The following is a 19068-nucleotide window of genomic DNA, read 5'->3' on the forward strand; positions in this document are numbered from 1 at the left end:
ATGCTTTTTCCGTTGCCTCTGCAACAGAGTTCGGACCTGTTTTGTGTACCATGGGGGATCAGTTCCATCTCTTACCAATTTATGAGGTATGAATCTCTCAATTGCTGTTGCTACTATATCTTTGAATTTGAGCCACATCTCGTCTACATTTGCATAGTCAGTTCGGAAGGAATGGAGATTGTCTCTTAGGAAGGCTTCTAGTGACACTTTATCCGCTTTTTTAAATAAAATTATTTTGCGTTTGTTTCTGGTGGATTTGGTAGAAACGGTATTGAGCCTAGCTACAACGACCTTGTGATCACTAATCCCTGTATCAGTCATGACGCTCTCTATCCGCTCTGGATTGTTTGTGGCTAAGAGGTCAAGTGTGTTTTCACAACCATTTACAATTCGCGTGGGTTCGCGGACTAACTGCTCGAAATAATTTTCTGAGAAAGCATTTAGGACAATCTCGGAAGATGTTTTCTGCCTACCACCGGTTTTGAACAAGTATTTCGCCAAAATATCGAGGGAAGGTTGAAGTCCCCACCAACTAAAACCGTATGAGTGGGGTATTTATTTGTTACGAGACTCAAATTTTCTCTGAACTGATCAGCAACTATATCATCGGAGTCTGGGGGTCGGTAGAAGGAGCCAATTATTAACTTAGCTCGGCTGTTAAGTATAACCTCCACCCATACCAATTCGCACGGAGTATCTACTTCGACTTCACTACAAGATAAACCACTACTGACAGACACAAACACTCCACCACCAATTCTGCCTAATCAATCTTTCCTGAACACCGTCTGAGACTTCGTAAAAATTTCTGCAGAACTTATTTCAGACTTTAGCCAGCTTTCTGTACCTATAACGATTTCAGCTTCTGTGCTTTCTATTAGCGCTTGAAGTTCAGGGACTTTCCCAGCACAACTGCAACAATTTACAACTACAATTCCGACTGTTCCTTGATCCAAGCACGTCCTGTATTTGCCATTCACCCTTTGAGATTGTAGCCCACCCCGTACTTTCCCGAGGCCTTCTAACCTAAAAAACCGCCCAGTCCACGCCACACAGCTTCCGCTACCCGTGTAGCCGCCAGCTGAGTGTAGTGAACTCCTGACCTATTCAGCGGAACCCGAAACCCCACCACCCTATGGCGCAAGTCAAGGAATCTGCAGCCAACACGGTCGCAAAACCGTCTGAGCCTCTGATCCACCCGGCTCTGCACCAAAGGTCCGCAGTCGGTTCTGTCAACGATGCTGCAGATGGTGAGCTCTGCCTTCATCTCGTAAGCAAGACCGGCAGCCTTCACCAAATCAGATAGCCGCAGGAATCCAGAGAGAATTTCCTCAGATCCAAAGCGACACACATCATTAGTGCCGACATGTGCAACCACCTGCAGCTGGCTGCACCCTGTGCTCTTCTTGGCATCCGGAAGGACCCTTTTCACATCAGGAATGACTCCACCCGTAATGCAGACTGAGTGCACACTGGATTTCTTCCCCTCCTTAGCCGCCATACCCCTAAGGGGCCCCATTACGCGCCTAACATTGGAGCTCCCAACTACCAATAAGCCCACCCTCTGTGATTGCCCGGACCTTGAAGGCTGAGAATCATCCTCTGAAACAGGGCAGGCAGCTGCATCTGGCTCAGCCAGAGACAGTGCCTGAAACCTGTTTGTCAGACGCACCGGGGAGGCTTTCTGATCAGCCTCCGGGGACGTCTTTCGCTGCCTGCCACGCCTTGGAACGACCTCCCAATCAACCACAGGCGAGGGCTCAGCCCCACTGCGGGCAGCAACCGGGGCAACCACAGCGGCAGACCGATCTGGGGACAGACGGGACGAGGTTGACATCCCCGTGATACCCAAATCCGACTCCCCACATTGGTGCCCATTGGCAACAGCCTCAAGCTGCGCGACCGAAGTCAGCGACGCTTGCAGCTGTGAGCGAAGGGATGCCATCTCAGCCCTCATCCGAACACAGCAATCACAGTCCCTGTCCATTCTAATCGATGTTGAACAACAGTTACTGTAACACGAGTCCGTGCCTAGATAACCCAAGGGAAACACGCAAAGGATGTATTAACTAACCTGTACAAATGCCTAACGACTGCGCTAGAATCTGCCTGAATACAGTAACTAAAACTCGAAATTACACCTCCTATACGAAACTCACACGCAATTTAAGGAAGAATCTACGAAGTAAACACTAAAGCGCGATGCTACAACTCTCAAATACTATAATACGCCCGAAATTTATGAATTAAACAATGGAAGTACCCAAAAACACGCAAAGAAATTAAGAATTAAACTATGTAACAAATAAGTAAGCTAGGGGTATACGACTTGCTGCTGCAGCTCCTTATCCAACGGCGGCAGGGAGCACACTGGCTGTGACCAACCGACACTGACCGTTCAAAACAAAAACAGAAGACAGACGACTACGCGAATTTACACTATTCAGGTACTAAAGCGCGATGCTACAACTCTCAAATACTATAATACGCCCGAAATTTATGAATTAAACAATGCAAGTACCCAAAAACACACAAATAAATTAAGAATTAAACTATGTAACAAATAAGTAAGCTAGGGGTATACGAATTGCTGCTGCAGCTCCTTATCCAACGGCGGCAGGGATCTGATCTCCCACGTGCCAGCCGGTTGCACACAGTTGGGACTTCCGCAATGTTGGAACGTGCGGACACAGTCATTTGAGGTGATCGCTATATCACAATCGACCACCTCGTTGTAAAGAACGGCGAAGGACCATCTGTGCGATAATCGTGGCAATTTTTTGTCGAGCATCGTCACAGGCGTCTATTATGGGTTCATCACTTTGAATCAGAAACTGAGTGTATTTAGAAGAAATTACTTCTGTGGTGTCACTGCCAGACACCACACTTGCTAGGTGGTAGCTTAAATCGGCCGCGGTCCATTAGTACATGTCGGACCCGCGTGTCGCCACTGTGTGATCGCAGACCGAGCGCCACCACACGGCAGGTCTCGAGAGACGTACGAGAACTCGCCCCAGTTGTACGACGACGTTGCTAGCGACTATACGGACGAAGCCATTTCTCTCATTTGCCGAGAGACAGTTAGAATAGCCTTCAGCTAAGTTAATGGCTACGACTTAGCAAGGCGCCATTAGCCTTAAATAGCTTGTATATAAAGAGTCACTTGTATCGCCACAATCTCCAGATGTCTCATCAAGAACGATGTATACAAGGATGTATTAAAAGATAAGTATATTCCAAAGATACGTATTTTCTTTATCACATTCATTAAGTCTACTGTTTCAGACCTCACTCCATCCTTCGTGAGTTAGCGCGTGCATCTTGGCCGCCTCTTTCAATTAGTGTGCGTAGTGTTGGCAAGTCTGCCGACACTACAACTTCAGCGTGTTAGTCACCACAAAATGCAAACAAACTTCGCCTTCTGCATGACAACCCAAGGCCTCACAAAAGTCTAAGCACCCGAGAGGAGATCACAAGACTTGAATGGACTGTTCTTACCCATCCACCACACAGCTCGGATCTCGCAGTTTCCACATTCCATTCTGTTTGACCCTGTCAGGGATGGACTCCGCAGCAAGCATTACGTGGATGATGGGGAGAGTGGTACCATGCAGGCGTACAGGTCTTCCCAGTAAGGGGACGTAAGCCTGTGGCATTGAACTCGGATGGTGTTGAAAAATATGGTTTTGTAGCTAAAAGTGTGGAGAATAATATGGTGTACTGGAAGCTTGAATGCAACCAACCTGCTTTCAGGGGAGAAAATACGAGGGTAATCCCAAAAGTTAGGTCTCGTATTTTTTTATAAGTACATAGACCTGTTTATTTCCACAATGGTTTACAGCTTGAACATTTAGCTATTTTTCGACATAATCACAATTTCTGTCGATGCATTTTTGTAGACGCTGTGACAGTTTTTGTATGCCAATGTCATTCCAGCTCGCCGCCATGCTGTTCAGTAAGTTATGAACCTCTTCTTTCACCTCGTCGTCGGAGCTGAATCGCTTTCCAGCCAAATGTTCTTATAACCTAGGGAAGAGGTGATAGTCACTGGGCCCAAGTCAGGACTATTGGGTGGATGGGTGATTATGTTCCACTGAAACTGTTACAGGAGAGCAACGGTTTGGCGAGCGATGTTTGGGCGAGCGTTGTCATGGAAAATGTGTACGCCCTTGCTCAACATTCCTCTTCTCAGGTTCTGAATTGCCCGTTTGAGTTTTTTCAGAGTCTCACAGTACCTGTCAGCGTTAATTGTGGTCCCAGTGGGCACAAAGTCGACCAACAATACCCCTTTCCGATCCCAAAAAACGGTTGTCATGACTTCACCGGCAGACTGTGTTTGTTTGAATTCCCGCGGCTTTGGCGAAGAAGGATGCCGCCACTGGCGTGATTGTTGCTTGGTCTCAGGTGTAAAGTGGTATGCCCAGGTTTCGTCACCCGTGACAATTGAGTCCAGAAAGTTGTCCTGTTCGGCTGCAAGGCGGTGAACAAATGCGCGGGAAGCGTCAACTTGTTACCGCATGTGGTTCTCAGTCAGCATGTGTAGCACCCATCTTGCGCACACATTCCGTTAGTTCGATGTTTCCGTTAAAATTCTGTGAGCGGTGCTTCGGGAAACCTCAGGAACAAACGTGCAGAGATCATCCAGCGTGATCCGCCAATCTTCACCCATGCTTTGCTCAACCTTCAACACTGTCTCCTCAGAAATTGACGATCTCCCGCTCCTTTGTTCGTTGTGAATTTCGGTCCAACTAGCTGCAAACTCTCTACACCACTTACGAATATTTTTGACATCTATGCACGACTCACCATACACTTCCGTCAGTTGCCGATGGATTTCAATCGGCGCAGCGCCCTTTGCGTTCAAAAACGGAATACCTGCGCGCAATTCGCACTTGGCGGCAACATCCAACGGGAGCTCCATTCTCAATGGTTGCCAAGCCAAGACTGAGCGCCTCAGCGTGGCGTGCGCATGTTTACACACAGAGCGTGAAGCACTCTTCATAACAGTGTGACCAACTGCCACACAATCAGAGTTCTGTACTTATAAAAAAAATAGGAGGCCTTACTTTTGGGATTACCCTCGTATGTTGCATTATTGACTAAACGCCCCTAGCAGGCCTAGATTGTGATAAATATTAAAATAACACGTCCTTAAAATCATTGCACAGTACTGAATGTATTTTCTACAGCAACAGTAATGTGTTATAAAACTCACCATTTAGTCCCTTAAAAGTGAAGTTAGGACGATGTTCTATAATTTTGAGTAGGAACTAAATCAATGTCGTGCGACTAGGGCCTCCCGTCAGATATACCGTTCGCCGGGTGCAACTCTTTCGATTTGACGCCACTTCGGCGACTTGCGCGTCGATGGGGATGAAATAATGATGATAAGGACAACCCAACACCCAGTCCCTGAGCGAAGAGAATCTCCGACCCAGCCGCGAATCGAACTCGGGCCCTTAGGATTGACATGAGTAGGAACTAGTACGCTGATACTCAACGACACACACCAAAGCATATTTTTAAAACGATAATGCGCCCTGGTAACGCAGACAGTGCTATATTACCAGAGCAATTTCGTCCTCGAGGCAGTCACCGATAAATCACTAGTGGCAGTTAATCATGTCCAGTTGTAGCAATAGTTTCGGTTAATCTGTAAGCCATATCCGGACTTATGAAACTGGGGACGCGCCGAAGAAAGTGTAAGTAGTGTAGCCTTCGTTTCGCCATTCCTCTGATACCCAGGGCGGTGTTGTAAGAACAGCTGCGCAACACTTTTCCGGGCCTGATTGTCGCTGTCCCTAAATATGCACGTTACGGTCATCCACCCACAAAACGATCGTAGCTGTCTTCGTCACAACGCACCAGGTAGGTGTGCTCACAACTCTATTTGCACCGACTTGTCAGCATTTTCCATCTTCTATGAAGTCTGTTTGACATATTTTCCCTGTCATACTGGAGGACAACGCTCTGAACGGACGTTATTAAATTTGCAAGCAGTATTAATGTGTTATATTTCGTATAGTGTAAAACATAAGAAATTAAACAGTATACCGTGCTTGGACAGATTGGTTTGAAATCGGAATAGGACTAAGAGAGGGTTGTTGCCTTTCACTATCTCTATTTACAACATACATCGAATATTTGATAATGAGGACGCTAGAAGTAGAAAAGGAAGGCATAAGCGTACGATGCTGGAAGGTCAACTACATCAGATTCCCTGATCTCGTGGTATTACGTGCTGATAAAACAATATCGTCTCAAAAATCACTATCCAGATTCGAGGATTGTTAGAGCATGGAATGAAAATAAACACAAAAAACTAAGTTGGTGAAAGTACATGATAAAGAAGATACGTAAGTGAAAGCAACAAAAGGTCGAACACAACACGTTGCGCAGCATAGGGCCTATATATTTGAGGAACATGCTGATAACTGGACGAGTCAAAAAGAGATAAGATCAAGAAATGCAATAGCACAGCAAGCTTACCAGAAAAGAAAAGAGGCTTATTATACAGCAAACTGGGCTTGGAATTACAAAAAAAAAGGTTGATTAAATGTTTTGTGTGAAGTGTTTTCCTGTACTGCTGTGAAAGCTGGACATTGAAGAAGAGAGAAAGAGACTAAGGCGCCCATTCAATGGGCGACTGGGGGCTAGACCTGGCGGCATGTATGGAGTACTTTTAATATTTTTCAAGATGAACGGCGACTTGTAAGTTCCAGTTTCGATCCTGTTAGAAACATACGCCGCACCAACGTTTAAAACATATCCTTGAAAGAAAAACACTTGATTAAACTACACTATTGGCCATTAAAATTGCTACACCAAGAAGAAATGCAGATGATAAACAGGTATTCATTGGACAAAAATATTACACTAGAACTGACATGTGATTACATTTTCACGCGATTTGGGTGCATAGATCCTGAGAAATAGGTACCCAGAACAACCACTTCTGGCCGTAATAACGGCCTTGATAGCTAGGGCATTGAGTCAAACAGAGCTTGAATGGCGTGTACAGGTACATCTGCCCATGCAGCTTCAACACGATACCACAGTTCATCAAGAGTAGTGACTGGCGTATTGTGACGAGCCAGTTGCCCGGCCGCCATTGACCAGGCGTTTTCAATTGGTGAGAGATCTGGAGAATGTGCTGGCCAGGACAGCAGTCGAACATTTTCTGTATCCAAAAAGGCCCGTACAGGATCTGCACCTGCTGAAATGTAGGGTTTCGCAGGGATCAAATGATGGGTAGAGCCACGGGTCGTAACACATCTGAAATGTAACGTCCATTGTTCAAAGTGCCGTCAATGCGAACAAGAGGTGACCGAGATGTGCAACCAATGGCACCCCATACCTTCACGCCGGGTGATACGCCTGTATGCCGATGACGAAAACACGTTTCCAATGTGCGTTCACTGCGATGTCACCAAATACGGATGCGACAATCATGATGCTGTAAAAAGAACCTGGATTCATCCGAAAAAAATGACGTTTTGCCATTCGTGCACCCAGGTTCTTCGTCAGGCGCTCCTGTCTGTGGTGCAGCGGCAAGGGTAACCGCAGCCATGGTCTCCTAATTGATAGTCCAAACGTCGTCGAACTGTTCGTGTAGATGGTTGTTGTCTTGCAAACGTCCCCATCTGTTGACACAGGGATCGAGACGTGGCTGCACGATCCGTTACAGCCATGCGGATAAGATGCCTGTCATCTCGACTGCTAGTGATACGAGACCGTTGGGATCCAGCACGGCGTTCCGTATTATCCTTCTGAACCCACCGATTCCATATTCTGCTAACAGTCACTGGGTCTCGACCAACGCGAGCAGCAATGTCGCGATACGATAAACCGCAATCGCAATAGGTTACAAAAAATGGCTCTGAGCACTATGGGACTTAACTTCTGAGGTCATCAGTCCCCTAGAACTTAGAACTACTTAAACCTAACTAACCTAAGGTCATCACACAGATCCATGCCCGAGGCAGGATTCGAACCTGCGGCCGTAGCGGTCGCGCGGTTCCAGACTGTAGCGCCTAGAACCGCTCGGCCGCGATAGGCTACAATCCGATCTTTATGAAAGTCGGAAACGTGATGGTACGCATTTCTCCTCCTTACACGAGGCATCACAACAACGTTTCACCAGGAAACGCCGGTCAACTGCTGTTTGTGTATGAGAAATCGGTTGGAAACTTTCCTCATGTCAGCACGTTGTAGGTGTCGCCACCGGCGTCAAACTTGTGTGAATGCTCTGAAAAGCTAACCATTTGCATATTACAGAATCTTCTTCCTGTCGGTTAAATTTCACGTCCGTAGCACGTCATCTTCGTGATGTAGCAATTTTAATGGCCAGTAGTGTATATGTATATTTTTGCTTTTCCCGCCCCCCCCCCTTCCCCCTCCCCCTTGTCACCAGATGTTGGCGCCATTGATTCTATATGTAAGTCTGGAGCAGATCGAAGAAAATTAAATGGGTTTACAAAAATGAGGAATAGTTAACTACTGGATAGGATGAAGAACAAGTAACTCTCCTAAATCATGCCAAGAAAAGGAAAGCAGATTTGATGGGACATATAACGCAAGGAAAAGGAATTCTAGGAATAGCTATCGAAGGTACAGTTGATGCACAGAAGAGAACAAGAAGGAGCATAAGAAAGAATGATGAAGTGAAGAGAGGAAGTAATCAGATTACGAAGTGGTTGGCCATAAACAAGATCATATGGCGACAGCAATGGTGTCAGGAAACTGCCAATAGCAGAATAGCTTTTGATGATGATGCTATTTAAGAGACGAAGAACAAATTTGTATGTATAAAAGATTAAGCTTGCTGTGACGTAACTGCTCACTCTGAAAAACATTACTGGAAAACATACATTATGTTTTCCAGAGTAATGTCCACACCAGGAATAATCCAACGGAGCGCCTTTAAGTTGATCTTATGGTGTAATTACTTGTTTCGTTCTTTATATCTTGCCACAGCTACACGATCGCCACAATGCTCCAAACATTCATTAAATGTGTATCATCTGATGATGAGTCGTTAGGCGATTCGAAACCAGCCATGATAAATAAAAATTGAAGAATCACAGAAGTCGACTATTTAAAATTATTTCTGGAAACCGTTATTACCACAGGCTCTGAGTTCCACATTCACAATGGATAAAAGTTTCGTAGCAACGAAAACATATTAACGTATAATTTTTAGATTTCAAGAAAACGAAGTTTATGACGCAAAATTATAACCACGATTACCAGAAACACCATGAGTTCAGTAGGGAAGCAAATTCTGAAGAGAACGTTACCACATGTAACAAGTACTTTCGCCCCCGAGAGCGGCGTACAAAGAGCGCGATAGTGCAAGCAACGAAGACGAAATATGGCGCAGCAGCATTATAAAAATGAGGGGAAAAGTTCGCAGAGGACTTCTAACATGTAAAAGAGGCAAATCTGAGCATGGATATGGAGTTAACTCACGACTGCTTCAAATACCTGTTAATTTTCCACCATACGGCGACTTTAAGGTGTAATTGTGGACGATATTTCGTATCTCATGTGTCTGCGTGTGTGTGTGTGTGTGTGTGTGTGTGTGTGTGTGTATGTATGTGTGTGTGTGTGTGTGTGTGTGTGTGTGTGTGTGCGTGCGTGTATGACACCTAAGTCTGCTGAAGCAGGAAACGAATTAAATCTCTGCAGTCTCTCGAGTTGAAATTCCAGACTTCCGCAAGGCGTTCGATACAGTTCCCCACAGTTGTTTAATGAACAAAGTAAGAGCCAATTGCGTGATTGGATTGAAGAGTTCCTAGATAACAGAACGCAGCATGTCATTCTCAATGGAGAGAAGTCTTCCGAAGTAAGGGTGATTTCAGGTGTGCCGCAGGGGAGTGTCGTAGGACCGTTGCTATTCACAATATACATAAATGACCTTGTGGATGACATCGGAAGTTCACTGAGGCTTTTTGCAGTTGATGCTGTGGTATATCGAGAGGTTGTAACAATGGAAAATTGTACTGAAATGCAGGAGGATCTGCAGCGAATTGACGCATGGTGCAGGGAATGGCAATTGAATCTCAATGTAGACAAGTGTAATGTGCTGCGATTACATAGAAATATAGATCCCTTATCATTTAGCTACAAAATAGCAGGTCAGCAACTGGAAACAGTTAATTCCATAAATTATCTGGGAGTACGCATTAGGAGTGATTTAAAATGGAATGATCATATAAAGTTGATCGTTGGTAAAGCAGATGCCAGACAGAGATTCATTGGAAGAATCCTAAGGAAATGCAATCCGAAAACAAAGGAAGTAAGTTACAGTACGCCTGTTCGCCCACTGCTTGAATACTGCTCAGCAGTGTGGGATCCGTACCAGATAGGGTTGATAGAAGAGATAGAGAAGATCCAACGGAGAGCAGCGCGCTTCGTTACAGGATCATTTAGTAATCGCGAAAGCGTTACGGAGATGATAGATAAACTCCAGTGGAAGACTGCAGGAGAGACGCTCAGTAGCTCGGTACAGGCTTTTGTTGAAGTTTCGAGAACATGCCTTCACCGAGGAGTCAAGCAGTATATTGCTCCCTCCTACGTATATCTCGCGAAGAGACCATGAGGATAAAATCAGAGAGATTAGAGCCCACACAGAAGCATACCGACAATCCTTCTTTCCACGAACAATACGAGACTGGAATAGAAGGGAGAACCGATAGAGGTACTCAAGGTACCCTCCGCCACACACCGTCAGGTGGCTTGCGGAGTATGGATGTAGATGTAGATGTAGAAGAGGATACAGCCGTTCTCCAGATACGTCATTTCTTAGATGATCATTTCGTGTACGACAAATGTACCTGTCTTGAAAATATAAAATTTTACGAAGCGTACAGCAGTTCTATTAATCATGTTACGCCCGTAACGGCAAAGACATTGGCCTAGAGAATGGTGTCTATAATGCCTTTCCCACCTGAACTCTTGCACGGCGAATAGTTCTGCGTGATTGGATGCTTCTCCCAAAGTATCAACACGGATTCAGGAAAGAAGGCCACTTCTGTGAAACAGAACAGTAGTTGCGGGTGAAGAGATAGATTCCGTCTTCTTAGATTTTTAAAAGGCGTCACTGGTTACCAACGAAGAACAATCGTTCGAATTACGAGGGCCTGTTCATAAAAAAAAACCTGATCGCTCGCGAAAATGTTTTATTTTAAACATTTAGCTATATCTTCCATCCATTACTCTACATATTCACCGCTCCGACTTTGAGACTTGTCGTAGCATGATACCAACTTTCGAATACCCTCGTCGTAGAAGGCAGCCACCTGTGGTTCCTGCCAATTGTCTACGCTGGTCTGCAGTTCGTTGTGTGTGTCAAAATTATGTCCTCATAGCTAGTAGTTCATGTGAACAAGCAGATGAAAATCACATGGGGACATATTCGAACTGTATGGCGGGCTACCAAGCGCTTCCCATCGAAAATACTGCAGGAACGGCTTTGTTGCAGCTGCAGTGTACGACCGAGCACTGTCATGAAGAAGGATACTGTCGGATGACAACGTTCCTCTTCGTTTGTTCCGAACTGCTTGGTCCACTCGCTGAACAAGATCATCGGTTGACACTGGCTTCCTTCCTAGACCGTCTGCATCATGAATGGCTATACATCCTGCTTCAAAGTTCCTGCACCATTGCCGCACTCTGCTGTCATGTATCACAGTTATGTTACGTGGGGTGATAAAATGAGGCGGAGCCTCTCAGCATGAAGAAATCGAATGACAGCATGCACTTCACACTTGACGGGGGACTACGGCGTTAGGCGTGTTTACGTGCTCTGTGCGCTCGAAACTGAAAACTGTGCTGCGATCGATAGGCATGCTAGAGATACGGAGTAGCACATCTATGCAAAGTTTCATTGGCCACTGTGGTTTTAATTTCACGATTGATCACACCTTGACAATATATATATATCCCTCGCATCTTGGCAAATATGTGGTCGATTCGATGAATGTTTGACTAATTGAACCCAGTACGTTCCAGCAGATGACGAATGTTCCACAGAACCGAAAGTAACATCGAGTGTATCCCCAGCCAGCGTAATAGGACCTCTAATGCTCTAAATATACACTAGCGATGTATTGGATAGGATTAGCAGTCCTCCCGATGCTGTTGTGAACAAGAAATATTGTGGTTGGACGTTCGTAAGGAGTGTTGAAAGACTAGGCCAAAATTTTCTCTTGGTATAATGAACTCTCTTTAGTCGTAGATAAATATAAGATAATGACGATAGCAAAGAGGAAGAGTCCTATAGTATCAGATTACAAGATTAGTGGCGAACATCTTGAGCACTACATTTCGTGCAAGTGTAATACTAAGAAGCGACATGGAATAGGACTATCACATAAAGTCAAGCGAGTTTTACACGTAGGTTTGTTGGAAGGGTTCTTGGATAGTGCAGTACATCCTAATGGAAATTGCGTACAAGACGTTAATGTAACCAATTCTAGACTATTGTTGCAGTGTTTGGAGCCCTTATCACGCAGACATGATAACAGAAAACGAGCGATTTCAAAATCATGTTATTAGGGTCTTAACTGGTCGGTGTAGTCGGCACGTAACTGAAATTCTAGGGGAACTTAAATGGAAATCCGTAGAAGAAATTCGACGTAGTCCTCGCGAAACCCTCGTGGGTAAATTTACAATCTTGTAAATCAAATAGTGTGTGTGACATTTATGCTGTCACATCCGTATGTTTCGCGTATGTTTCATGAAAATAAGATAAGACATGTTAGGAGGCGTGCAAAGGCGTGTAGACAATCATTTCTCTCACGTTTGATACACGAATAGAATCGGATAGAAAAACAACAATATTGGTACTAGTACCCTTCCCAAGATAAACACTGCCTGACAAAATATCTGGGTGAGTGCGAATAGGGCTCGTGCTATGAGGGTTCCGTACAAACTTAATTATGTATGCAGACAGTTCATCCCTCCTGGGAATCGAGAATTAGGACGATTTTGTCTGTTATCGGTATCGATACTGGTAAGATATCAAAATATGTTATATAAACACGTCAAAAACAGTTTTGCATCACCTCGGTCCCGACACCTGTACAGAAACTTGGAATAGAGATAAACGTAAACATCATTTCTGCTCTTTTTATTGCTCAAGAAACCACACATTGCATGCTGTATCACCATACGGCGAGAACTTCAGAGGTGGTGGTCCAGATTGCTGTACACACCGGTACCTCTAATACCCAGTAGCACGTCCTCATGTATTGATGCATGCCTGTATTCGTCATGGCATACTTTCTATAAGTTCATCAAGGCACTGTTGGTCCAGATTGTCCCATTCCATAACGGCGATTTGACGTAGATCCCTCAGAGTGGTTGTTGTGTCACGTCGTCCATAAACAGCCCTTTTCAATCTATCCCAGGTATGTTCGATAGGGTTCATGTCTGGAGAACATGCTGGCCACTCTAGTCGAGCGATGTCGTTATCCTGAAGGAAGTCATTCACAAGATGTGCACGATGGCGGCGCGAATTGTCGTCCATGAAGACAAATGTCTCGCCAATATGCTGCCGATATGGTTGCACTATCGGTCGGAGGATGGCAATAACGTATCGTTGAGGCATTACGGCACCTACCACGACTACCAGCGGCGTACGTCGGCCCTACATAATGCCAACCCGAAACAGCAGGGAACCTCCACCTTGCTGCACTCGCTGGACAGTGTGTCTAAGGCGTTCAGCCCGACCTGATTGCCTCCAAACACGTCTCCGACGATTGTCTGGTTGAAGGCATATGCGACACTCATCGGTGAAGAGAACGTGGTGCCAATCCTGAGTAGTCCATCTGTACTGCGCTTCATGTTGTCGTGGTTGCAAAGATGGACCTCGCCATGAACGTTGGGAGTGAAGTTCCGTATCATGCAGCCTATTGTGCACAGTTTGAGTCGTTACACGACACCCTATGGCTGCACGCACGAAAAGCATTACTCAACATGGTGGCGTTGCTGTCAGGGTTTCTCTGAGCCATAATCTGTAGGTAGTGGTCATCCACTGCAGTAGCAATCTGAGTGAGGCATGTCATCGACAGTTCCTGTCTCTCTGTATCTCCTCCATGTCCGAACAACATCGCTTTGGTTCACTCCGAGATGCCTGGACACTTCCCTTGTCAAGAGCCCTTTCTGGCACAAAGTAACAATGTGAACATGATCGAACCGCGGTGTTGACCGTCTAGGCATGGTTGAACTATAGACAACACGAGCTTTGTACCTCATTCCTCGTGGAATGACTGGAACTGATCAGCTGTCGGACCCTCTCCGTCTAATAGGTGCTACTCATGCACGGTTATTTACATCTTTGGGAGGGTTTAGTGACATCTCTGAAAAGTCAAAGGGACTGTGTCTGTGAGAGAATATCCATAGTCAACGTCTATGTTCAGGAGTTCTTGGAACCTGGGTGACGCAAAACTTTTTTTGATGTGTGTAAATGGCCATATCTTTTGATTTCGTTGAGGTAGAAGCTTAAATTTTTTTACACCGCCAAGGGACCATAGGTCTTGGTTTTTGACATAAATTTCAAACGGATACTTCTACCTGTCCCTGAGAAAAGGCGGTCTACAACCGGACAGACAGACATTCGGATAACACGATAAATAATTTTCTTTGTGTGTATAATCACAAATTAACAATTTTTGGATGTTTTGCTTTACCTGTGCTATGGAACCTTACTCTCTGCCAAATTTCGTGATTCTAGGTCAACGGGAAGTAGCCTATAGGTTTGATGTGTGAGTTTGCCAATTTCAAAATCTGTGACATAAATGGCTTTATCTTTTGACTGCATTGGTGTAGAAGCTTAAATATTTTTACACCGCCAAGGAGCCATAAAACTTAGCAAGTGACATAAATTTCAACTTGATGCATCTACCTGTTCCTAAAGAAAAGTACACTCCTGGAAATTGAAATAAGAACACCGTGAATTCATTGTCCCAGGAAGGGGAAACTTTATTGACACATTCCTGGGGTCAGATACATCACATGATCACACTGACAGAACCACAGGCACATAGACACAGGCAACAGAGCATGCACAATGTCGGCACTAGTACAGTGTATATCCACCTTTCGCAGCAATGCAGGCTGCTATTCTCCCATGGAGACGATCGTAGAGATGCTGGATGTAGTCCTGTGGAACGGCTTGCCATGCCATTTCCACCTGGCGCCTCAGTTGGACCAGCGTTCGTGCTGGACGTGCAGACCGCGTGAGACGACGCTTCATCCAGTCCCAAACATGCTCAATGGGGGACAGATCCGGAGATCTTGCTGGCCAGGGTAGTTGACTTACACCTTGTAGAGCACGTTGGGTGGCACGGGATACATGCGGACGTGCATTGTCCTGTTGGAACAGCAAGTTCCCTTGCCGGTCTAGGAATGGTAGGACGATGGGTTCGATGACGGTTTGGATGTACCGTGCACTATTCAGTGTCCCCTCGACGATCACCAGTGGTGTACGGCCAGTGTAGGAGCTCGCTCCCCACACCATGATGCCGGGTGTTGGCCCTGTGTGCCTCGGTCGTATGCAGTCCTGATTGTGGCGCTCACCTGCACGGCGCCAAACACGCATACGACCATCATTGGCACCAAGGCAGAAGCGACTCTCATCGCTGAAGACGACATGTCTCCATTCGTCCCTCCATTCACGCCTGTCGCGACACCACTGGAAGCGGGCTTCACGATGTTGGGGCATGAGCGGAAGACGGCCTAACGGTGTGCGGGACCGTAGGCCAGCTTCATGGAGACGGTTGCGAATGGTCCTCGCCGATACCCCAGGAGCAACAGTGTCCCTAATTTGCTGGGAAGTGGCGGTGCGGTCCCCTACGGCACTGCGTAGGATCCTACGGTCTTGGCGTGCATCCGTGCGTCGCTGCGGTCCGGTCCCAGGTCGACGGGCACGTGCACCTTCCGCCGACCACTGGCGACAACATCGATGTACTGTGGAGACCTCACGCCCCACGTGTTGAGCAATTCGGCGGTACGTCCACCCGGCCTCCCGCATGCCCACTATACGCCCTCGCTCAAAGTCCGTCAACTGCACATACGGTTCACGTCCACGCTGTCGCGGCATGCTACCAGTGTTAAAGACTGCGATGGAGCTCCGTATGTCACGGCAAACTGGCTGACACTGACGGCGACGGTGCACAAATGCTGCGCAGCTAGCGCCATTCGACGGCCAACACCGCGGTTCCTGGTGTGTCCGCTGTGCCGTGCGTGTGATCATTGCTTGTACAGCCCTCTCGCAGTGTCCGGAGCAAGTATGGTGGGTCTGACACACCGGTGTCAATGTGTTCTTTTTTCCATTTCCAGGAGTGTATTTTTAACAGTCGGAAGACAGACAGACGGACAACAAAGTGATGCTATAAAGTTTCTGTTTTTACTGACTGAGGAGCCTCACGGATTGATAGGGTATGTGACACTACTTCAGTGATCACAAAATCGAATCAAATTTACAATGAGCCCACTTATCGGCATGACATTGCACCGCTGTGACCTGGATGCATGCACTGATTCGGTTGCCAAGGATGTCATAAAACCGTCCTATTCTCTCTTGAGGCAAACTGGCCTACAGCTGCTGTAACTGGTCCTTGATATACCGGATACTGACAGTGAGATGGAGCTGATGTCTGTGTTGATTCTAAACATGTTCTATCGGGGCAGCTCTAGGGATCTTGCTGACCACTGGAGCACCTCAGCTCCACGCAGATAATTCATAGACAAACGTGTGATGTGTGGACGAGCGTTATCCTATTGAAAAGTGGCACGATGATACTGTCGCCCGCGAGGTAACAAATGAGGATGTGGGATGTCTGTGACGTACTGTTGTGCCACCAGAGTTCTCTCACTACCAACTGTGAGATGAGCTCAAATCCCATGACTCCCCATACCATGACGCTCAGCAGTGACACCAGTGTGCCTCTCCAAAGCATTTGTAGAATGAGACCTCTCCTCAGTTCGATGCCATACTCGCCGACAGAGGTCATCCGGAGTAGTGTAGGACCGCTATTCGACGCAGAACACAATGCGTCGCCACTGATCAACGGTCTATGCTTCCAGGTGACAGCGCCATCCCAATCGCAGCCATTAGTGTTGTGGTGTTAACGACAGCCTATGTGCAGCCTACATGTGGGACAGAAATTCCCTAGGCCTGCTACTGCTAATCTCCAATCAGTGGTGCGAGAAGATGTTGCAAGGAGTCCATTGTTTGTTCACGGATGGCAGGCACAATATGACGATTCTCCCTTCTTGTCAGACATAGTCGCCTCTACCTTGTCGACGAGTATGGCTGTCCTGTTCCTCTGCTGTCCAACATCAGGCCGCAGTCCAACATGGATGCCCCACAAATCTGGATACTGCAGGATTCGACCAGCAAGCCAAATGGACACCTACAGTGAGACTCCTATCAAACTCTGTAAGGCGCTGATAATGCTATCTCACACGCTGCTGACGCCATTTTTATACCCCATCAGGCCTAATAACAACACTAACGCACGCTGGCAGCCGTTCTACCTGTCACAGAAAGTTGCAATTATTGATTATTAATTATTTACATAACTGCTGAAGGTGTGTACATGTACAAAGTTACATTGACATCCGACCACGTCTTCTATCTTCTGGGTTCCTCATTTTCTTGTCAGGTGGTGTATGAATATGTATAACTTTGGTCGCTTATAGGAAATGAGACACTTAAAGTAGTAAAGGAGTTTTGCTATTTGGGGAGCAAAATAATTGATGATGGTCGAAGTACGGAGGATATAAAATGTAGACTGGCAATAGCAAGGAAAGCGTTTCTGAAGAAGAGAAATTTGTTGACATCGAGTATAGATTTAAGTGTCAGGAAGTCGTTTCTGAAAGTATTTGTATGGAGTGTAGCCATGTATGGAAGTGAAACATGGACGATAAACAGTTTGGACAAGAAGAGAATAGAAGCTTTCGAAATGTGGTGCTACAGAAGAATGCTGAAGGTTAGATGGGTAGATCAGATAACTAATGAGGAGGTATTGAATAGGATTGGGGAGAAGAGAAGTTTGTGGCACAACTTGACTAGAAGAAGGGATCGGTTGGTAGGACGTGTTCTGAGGCATCAAGGGATCAACAATTTAATATTGGAAGGCAGCGTGGAGGGTAAAAATAGTAGAGGGAGACCAAGAGAAGAATACACTAAGCAGATTCAGAGGGATGTCGGTTGCAGTACGTACTGGGAGATGAAGAAGCTTGCACAGGATAGAGTAGCATGGAGAGCTGCATCAAACCAGTCTCAGAACTGAAGACCACAGCAACAACAGCAATGGTTCAATCATGATGGATCGCCAATCCAATATGCACATATTGATCGTCAAAACCTGCAGCAGTCGTTCTCTGGGTTTCTCAGCTGCCGTGTTGTGACACACTGGTGTGTCGCGAATACATTTCTGGCGTGTGGCGAGATTTTTAATGTCTTCTCATCTTCTGCAAGTAAAATATCTAGAACATAAAAAAATTGACCGCCAAACCGTTTCTTGCAGTAGAAATTTGTATTTCATGATCGTTCCATATTTACAAAACGTATTTTGTGTGCATTACGTTTTCTTTTTTGCAGCTGGGAAAACAAACACATGTAGCAGTGCCGCGAAAGTCTGAAACGTACTTTGCTGTACACCAAAGGGGAAAAGATTGAGAAACGCGGCTCCGTGTGGTGTATAAAAAGCGAGGATCGTGTTTCGCTGCAGTTCGCTCACATCTTTTCTGTGGGGTAGTATGAACTGCAAGTAATACCTGTCGAGACCAAAGAATATCTGTTTGCAAGAATTCTCGCTGCCCGTGTCATTGTTCAAGCAACAAAAGGGTCGTTCGAAAGAGTAGAACTTAAGTTTACAACAACGATCTCACGCCTGAATAAAGTGGCTGGTGCCAATTTGAAGGCGGGATAATTCTATTCAAACAGACGCGGCTGGTTTCTTTCCTCAACCTTCCGGAATTCAACATTATGCTTCGCCTCGTTGTCGAATCGACGTTAAATCCTAACACCCTGTTCCTTTTCGCCTCTTTAAA

General features: G+C 45.9%; 1 long non-coding RNA gene across 1 annotated transcript in view; it reads left to right on the top strand.

Annotated features, from left to right (window-relative positions):
* The first annotated feature begins 5842 nt into the window (after positions 1-5842).
* The window catches only part of LOC126238712 (uncharacterized), a 30967-nt gene continuing 17741 nt past the window's right edge, over positions 5843-19068 (top strand). The window contains exon 1 of the long non-coding RNA XR_007545356.1: positions 5843-5868. This is a non-coding gene — a long non-coding RNA (uncharacterized LOC126238712). The remainder of the gene's footprint in view (positions 5869-19068) is intronic.

The sequence above is a fragment of the Schistocerca nitens genome, chromosome 1 (genome assembly GCF_023898315.1).
Source record: "Schistocerca nitens isolate TAMUIC-IGC-003100 chromosome 1, iqSchNite1.1, whole genome shotgun sequence".
Classification (NCBI taxonomy): Eukaryota; Metazoa; Arthropoda; class Insecta; order Orthoptera; family Acrididae; genus Schistocerca; species Schistocerca nitens.